This window comes from Hypomesus nipponensis, chromosome 22, assembly GCF_054491055.1.
Source record: "Hypomesus nipponensis isolate SF chromosome 22, ASM5449105v1, whole genome shotgun sequence".
Lineage (NCBI taxonomy): Eukaryota > Metazoa > Chordata > Actinopteri > Osmeriformes > Osmeridae > Hypomesus > Hypomesus nipponensis.
Genome location: NC_140382.1, coordinates 13838401 through 13845000, shown reverse-complemented (window position 1 = coordinate 13845000; position 6600 = coordinate 13838401). Strand labels below are relative to the sequence as shown.

General features: G+C 44.4%; 1 protein-coding gene across 5 annotated transcripts in view; it reads right to left on the bottom strand.

Moving 5' to 3' along the window:
- apbb2b (amyloid beta (A4) precursor protein-binding, family B, member 2b) overlaps positions 1–6600 on the bottom strand; it is a 28842-nt gene that overhangs the window by 22127 nt on the left and 115 nt on the right. The window contains exon 1 of one of the 5 annotated variants that reach the window (XM_084686612.1): positions 911–1012. The exons of the other annotated variants lie outside the window; for them this stretch is intronic. The gene's annotated coding sequence lies outside the window, so the exon portion shown is untranslated. Of the gene's footprint in view, positions 1–910; positions 1013–6600 lie in introns of those variants that run through there. 5 annotated transcript variants of the gene reach the window in all.

Here is a 6600-nt window from a genome sequence, read left to right as displayed (position 1 = left end):
AAGGGATTCACAATGGCTCTGCATTAACAATTGAAGTACAACTGAGTAGAAGCCCAATATGTATGTATGTGTGTGTGTGTGTGTTGTTGTGTTTCCCAGTACTGTCAATTGGAGGAAATAACACAGACTAAAAGGAACAGAAAAACACTTGGACCAAGGCCTACAGTCAAAACATTCACTTGTTATACACTCGCACACACAAGCATAAACACACACACACACATTTGCAGGGTAGATCATGTGAGCTATGTGGGATTCCCACAGTTACGTGGACCTGGAGTGCCCTTGCAGTGGTATGCAGCCAGCGTGTGAAGGGCAGATGAAACAAGATCCCCACTATAATTCAACGCGTTTATTCGTGGTTTAAAGGGCCCAATGAGCTTGCAGGGTGTGTTTGTGTGTGAGTGTAAAAAAAAACAGGAGAGAGAGTGTGTGTCAAAGCTATCATTTTCCTCTGACTGGCGGTTTATGCTGGGGGAGAGAGAGAGAAAGAGAGTGAGAGAGTGACCACAAAAGAAAGAAGAGTGAGAAGACAACAATGGAGGAGAGAGGAAATGTTCAGGGTGTGCCAAACAATCTGAGGAATGTCTCGTCTTGGGGATAATGTGTGTGTGGAGTGGTGGGGGGGGGGGGTTGGAAAGCTCTAATTGGTCACCAAAAGAGAACCCGCGCGCATACATGCACACGTGTTAATGGTTAACAGTTGCCGTACCCCATACAGCCATGCCAGTTAAATAATCTACAGTTCTAGCCACGCATGCAGAATGGCCAGGCTTTCTGAAAACAAAACACAAAATTTAAAAAATTACAATCAAAAGTGAGAAAGACAATAGTGTTCATCTTTGGTATAATGGGTGGCTTACTGGTGTGTGTATATATCTATGTGTGTGTGCGTGTATTATCATCATACCTGGGTATCAATAGGCCCTGATGCTTCTATCAGTCAGGACAGATGGACACCCATCCAACAGAGAAACAGATGAACAGACGCCGTGGCAACTGGAAAGACCAGAGGAAAGAGAGACCCCGAGCCTTGTGAAGTGTGACTATTAAAACACCCAGTTAGAGGAAGAGAGTGGGAGATAAGGGCAGAGAGGAGGAGAGGAGTGAGATGGGAGATAAGGGCAGAGAGGAGAGGAGTGAGATGGGAGATAAGGGCAGAGAGGAGGAGAGGAGTGAGATGTATAGCAGAAGTGAAAAGGAGCCTCACATATTTCATATACAGCCCCAGAAACCAGAAACCTCAAACACACACACACACAACAACACACACATAAACACATACGCATGAGACAACGCTAAAAAACATACGCATGCAAAGTTATAAGCTGTGCGGAGCTGGCTTTAACTGCAGATGTTATGAACAAATTGTGTGTGTTGTCACACACACACGTCTCACTTGTAAGCACACTGACTGAGGCCCTATGAAATGGAAACAACTATAACTCAAAGTGTATTAGAGCCAAGAAAAGATTTCATGGATTTGGAGACTTGGGAAAAAGTTCAGTGCTACCCTTCCCCCTCTCCTCTCCAGCTCAATCCACCTCTCTCCCTCTTCCTGTCTGTTCCCCCTCCTTCTTCATGTTAGGTAGAGGAAGTTAGCTATTCTGACACAATTCTTCACTACCAACACACAGCTAATTTATGAAGATTCTTGCAGTCCATATTTTGTCCTTCACCCTGAGAGTTTGAATAATCCAGGGAGCACAATGTCTATCTCTCCCACGCATATATGCACACAAACACACACACGCACACACACATACAAACACACACGCACACACACATACAAACACACACACACAGGGGAGAGAGACAAACAGTGGGAGTTTAGCCAGTGGCGTCTCTGTAATGAGTCCACAGCTATTTCCTGGACGCGTCACCAACAGCAACAATACAAAAAGAGAGCAGAACCCCATTGGAACACACACATCTACACAATCCCCCCACACACACACACAGAGGTGCAATGAGGAGCAGGACATCCTATATTTAGCCACTGCTACTATCTAACAGGACATCCGAGATGACAGGGTCTAGACGCCTCAGACTATACAGCCCTTCCTACCGTTAAGTGTGTGTGTGTGTGTGTGTGTGTGTACACTCCTTCTGTGTCAGGGTGCATTAAACAGCCAGTAGCAACAGGTCCCTTGATGATGTCACAGGGTCCTGCGTCATTTTTCCACTCCTTTAATTGGCTTGAGCTGGCTATCAAGAGAAAGAAATAGAGAGAGAGAGAGACATAACAAAGGAAAAGAGGAAGACAAAGATGACAAAGATTAAAAAGAAATGTGAGACAAGGTCAGAGAGGAGAGACAATGAAAAGAGAGGGGAACAGAGCAAGTGAGAAAAAGCTAGAGATTGAACAAGGACAGAGAGACAGAGAGAGAGAGAGAGAGAGAGAGAGAGAGAGAGAGAGAGAGAGAGAGAGAGAGAGAGAGAGAGAGAGAGAGAGAGAGAGAGAGAGAGAGAGAGAGAGAGAGAGAGAGAGAGAGAGAGAGAGAGAGAGAGAGAGAGAGAGAGAGAATGATTCTTCAGAACAGGAATGTCATGTCTCTGCCAATCTAACTAATGGGACCAGCATACTCATCTCCAACTCAAAGCTCTCTCTTCTACACTCTCACTAACTAACTCTCTCAGCAGAACCTTGCCGTTTCATTACAGCAAGGCAGGGCATTCTTGTCTGACAGATCATTGTTTTTGGACCAGGCCCGTACGACTTGGCCTTCACAGATGGGCCACAATGCAAATCGACACAGTCTGTCACTGTTTGGAGCAAACATGGCCAGGGCTGTCAATCACCTCAACTGTCAATGTGAAGCCAATGGCAACTGGCATCAATGGTTGGACTTTGACCGCAGACCTATTCATGTTATATTGTATTCTACTGAATTTAACTGTGTTCTATCCTATTCTGTTCAAACAGAGAATATAAAACAGGACATGAAGACTTGTTGTTTAAAACCAAATCACTGAAGGTCAGGACGAGGACTGAGAGAGATGCCGTAATTAAAACAGCGTACCAAACTTCAGTCTCCACGGCTCAGCAGCCACATCTGGCATTCACCACAGGAAGTTACATCATCCTGGCAGGGCACTGGACATGTCACTATGAATCCAACCGCAGTGGTCACGCTTTGCATCCCCCTTCCCGCTATTCCAAAATCCAGCTCTCTCAGGACCTGTTCTGTCTTGACCAATCACCAGATTGGAATGTGTTCTCCTATCCAATCAGAGCGTGATTCAGAGGTTTTGGTTTTACCAGGAAGTTGATGACATACTAGGGATTACATTGCAGAGCAACATGTCCACCTTACTGATGAAGACTCAAGGCTGAACACACATCGGGCCACACATTGAGCTTTGTTCTTTTTCAATTTCATGGAGTATGTGCCTCTGATGAAGATCAAACTGAACCAAACAGAGACAATAAAAGCCCTTATGCAGCTGAACTCAAAGCGCAAAGGTTGAGTGATATGTGCAGTGATGTGGAAAAAGTTGTGAACTTTGCAGAAAAGGTGATACATCAACAAACACATCAACATGTGTGAGTGCATGAGAGAAAGAGAGAGAGAAAGTCTTCAGCTTTCAATGTGGATTTGCATGTGATGAATATTCTGCATACAGAGAAGCTAATCACAAGCCAGAACTGACAACTACATGAATGTTAGTACCATGCCACTCTCTCTCTCTCACATACACACACACACACACACAACTGACAGAGACAGAATAGTGTGAGTGTGCTGGAGAGAGCGAAAAAGAAAGCGAGTGAGAGAGAAACAACAACAAAAAAAGAATGAAAGACGGGGACAAACATTCACTTTCACACCCTGCAGGGAGAACAGGGCCTCTGTGCTCCTTCACTGTCCAAACACACCTCACGGCTGCCTGCTCCCTGCAACAACAACAACCACACACACACACACACACACACACATGCACACACAGGACAATAACCCTATTGTGGGGCTCCAATAAAGGGAAGATAGAGAGATGGAATACAGAATGAGATAAGATTGACAGAGTGGACTTGATCTCACAAGATCAGTTAGGAGTGGTCGGCTTGCACACAAGCACAGGCCAATATGAATCAACAGGACTGCAGTGAAACAGTGAAACAGCGAAAGTCTTCTGTCCACGTCAGTCATCCAACGTTCACAAAGTCAGCCTAAATCACACTACGCACGCACACAGTCACACATTTGTTTTGTCAAGGGCGGGACAGCGGTATTGTTTCACAGGGGAAGCAGGATAGTGATAACAGCTCTCTCTCCACCTTATCTGATGGCTCACACACATAAACACATAGGCACACTCAAGCTCAGTCTTTTTTTTTTCTGTCTTTTTTCTTACTCATCAGCTGTCATAATTGAACCTAACCAACACACATACTCACACAGGCATTGCAAAGCACGATGCATACAGACACACACACACACGTGATACCATACACATCGAAGACCAGAGGAAACCTACACTTCCGGTCTGGGGGGTATTTTGAGGGTATCTGGGTTATGAAGGATATTTCGGGGCCTGACGATACTAGGGAGTCACAAGGTGACAGCTTACATTACCACACTGCTATATTTGTCCTGACACACTGCCTGTGTGTGTGTCTGTGTGTGTGTGTGTCTGTGTGTGTGTGTGTGTGTGTGTGTGTGTGTGTGTGTGTGTGTGTGTGTGTGTGTGTGTGTGTATGTGTGTGAGTGTGTGTCTATATCTAAAATACTAGGAGAGGCAGCAGAACTTCCACACCAGCCAAAAACTGAGCAATAAATTTGAGCTTTGAAACACTGAGTAGACCAATAAAGGCACACACACACACACACCCACACACACACACACACACACAGGGTATGCGGCATTCGGTCCAAAACTTGGCCCATGAACATCCTAATCACTTTTTCCACAGTCAGCAAGTCTTGGTGTCGGACAGCAGCGAGAGAGAAAGCAGAGAAAGAGAGATGGGGACGAATTTAAACCAACTTCACAACACAAGAATCTTCCACAAAAATGACGGCAACCTTTTCAAATGTGTTGATGAGTATGATGGTTTACGGTTTGTTACTACATGTATTAATAATAAATAATAATACATTCATAATTTAATACTTTCACATGCACAATTTATATGTCACTTTGGAGACATTTTTTATATGTCTGCTAAATTATTCAATTGTTAAATGTTGTTAATAATTGTTAATAATTGTATGCAATCATCAAACCAGGATTTCAACCAAACCCCTTAGGTTTAACACACTTCTTACTTTCTATAGAGTATGTACAACTGGCTTAAACTATACCTCTCATTTTATTTTAAAAAAAATTACATCTTTATTCCCTTTACTTTGAAACATTTGTAATAAACTCCCAGATTACAATCTGAACCCCAAAACAGGAAAGTTGTTCAGGAGAATAATTTTCTTGATTTGCAAGAAGCCAAATGTAGGAAAGATAAACAGTCAATTAAGTGGCTCCATGTTTGTGTAAAACAAACAAACCCATTATCCCATGTCGGCCGAGTTAAACTACCCCATAAACCTGGAAACGATTACTGCACAGCCAGAACCGAGAAGATACAGTTCATCCCCAATCCCCACCCCCCACGGCCCCAGGCTTGCAATGGACAGCCTAGCACACGGCACAGAAGTCAGGCTACTCAACACATGATAACAGCCCCTGGGTGCCACCGTCTCACAATGGAACTCATTAATAACGAAGCTCTTAGGACAAGAAGAGCTCAAACAATGCTGACTGCAAGAAGCCTAGTTGCACCCATGTGACGCAGCAGACTCGTACTTTTTGACAGATAGTCCAGTGCAGAACGGTGTGCGGGCAGGGTGGACAACTGGACAGGGAGAGCAATGTCCGCAAGGGACCAACACATCCCCCTGCGACACGTCGCCTCGCCCCAAAGAGCTAACAAAATTATCTCACCTATGTGACCGTTGACTGGACACTGCGGACGTGGTTCCGTTAGACTAAATATTGACATATAATCGGAGCATCATGCTGAATCAGAACGGAGCCCATAGCCTCGCCTGCTTTTCTTAGCATACAAGACAACCGACAACCATTTGTCTTTAAAGCATTAAAGTATTTAACAAACTTTCTATGAGAAACAAGCTGACGTTATTTTCAATGTGATGGCCTATATCGTTTGTCAGTGACACAAATATTGATAACCGATCACTAAAGTCAAACCCCAGCCTACCACCCGCAGCAGCGGTCAATGTTTGGCAACAATGTTGCGATAGGCCGACTCATGTTTGTTTGGCAGTCTTTTTTGTTGAGATACTAAATCTATATGGACAAGAAACACGCATCATGAAATCGAAACAATTAGTGAAAGCAAAGTCACTGCTTTGTCTCGACAGTGGTACTAGAAAAAGCCCATCTGTCGCCGCAGACTCCTCTCCTCTTCTCCCCCACCTTCGTCCGACTTTGCAACAGAGCAAGCCCCCAATATACAGCAGACTACGAGGCTACCTCGCCCGAAGGAGAAGTTGGAAACCATGCTAAACCATTCGTTTGGGCTATCGTAATTTTTTCCCGTCTGCAAGACAGTAGACAGTAGCGCCCGTATTCAAGCAAAAT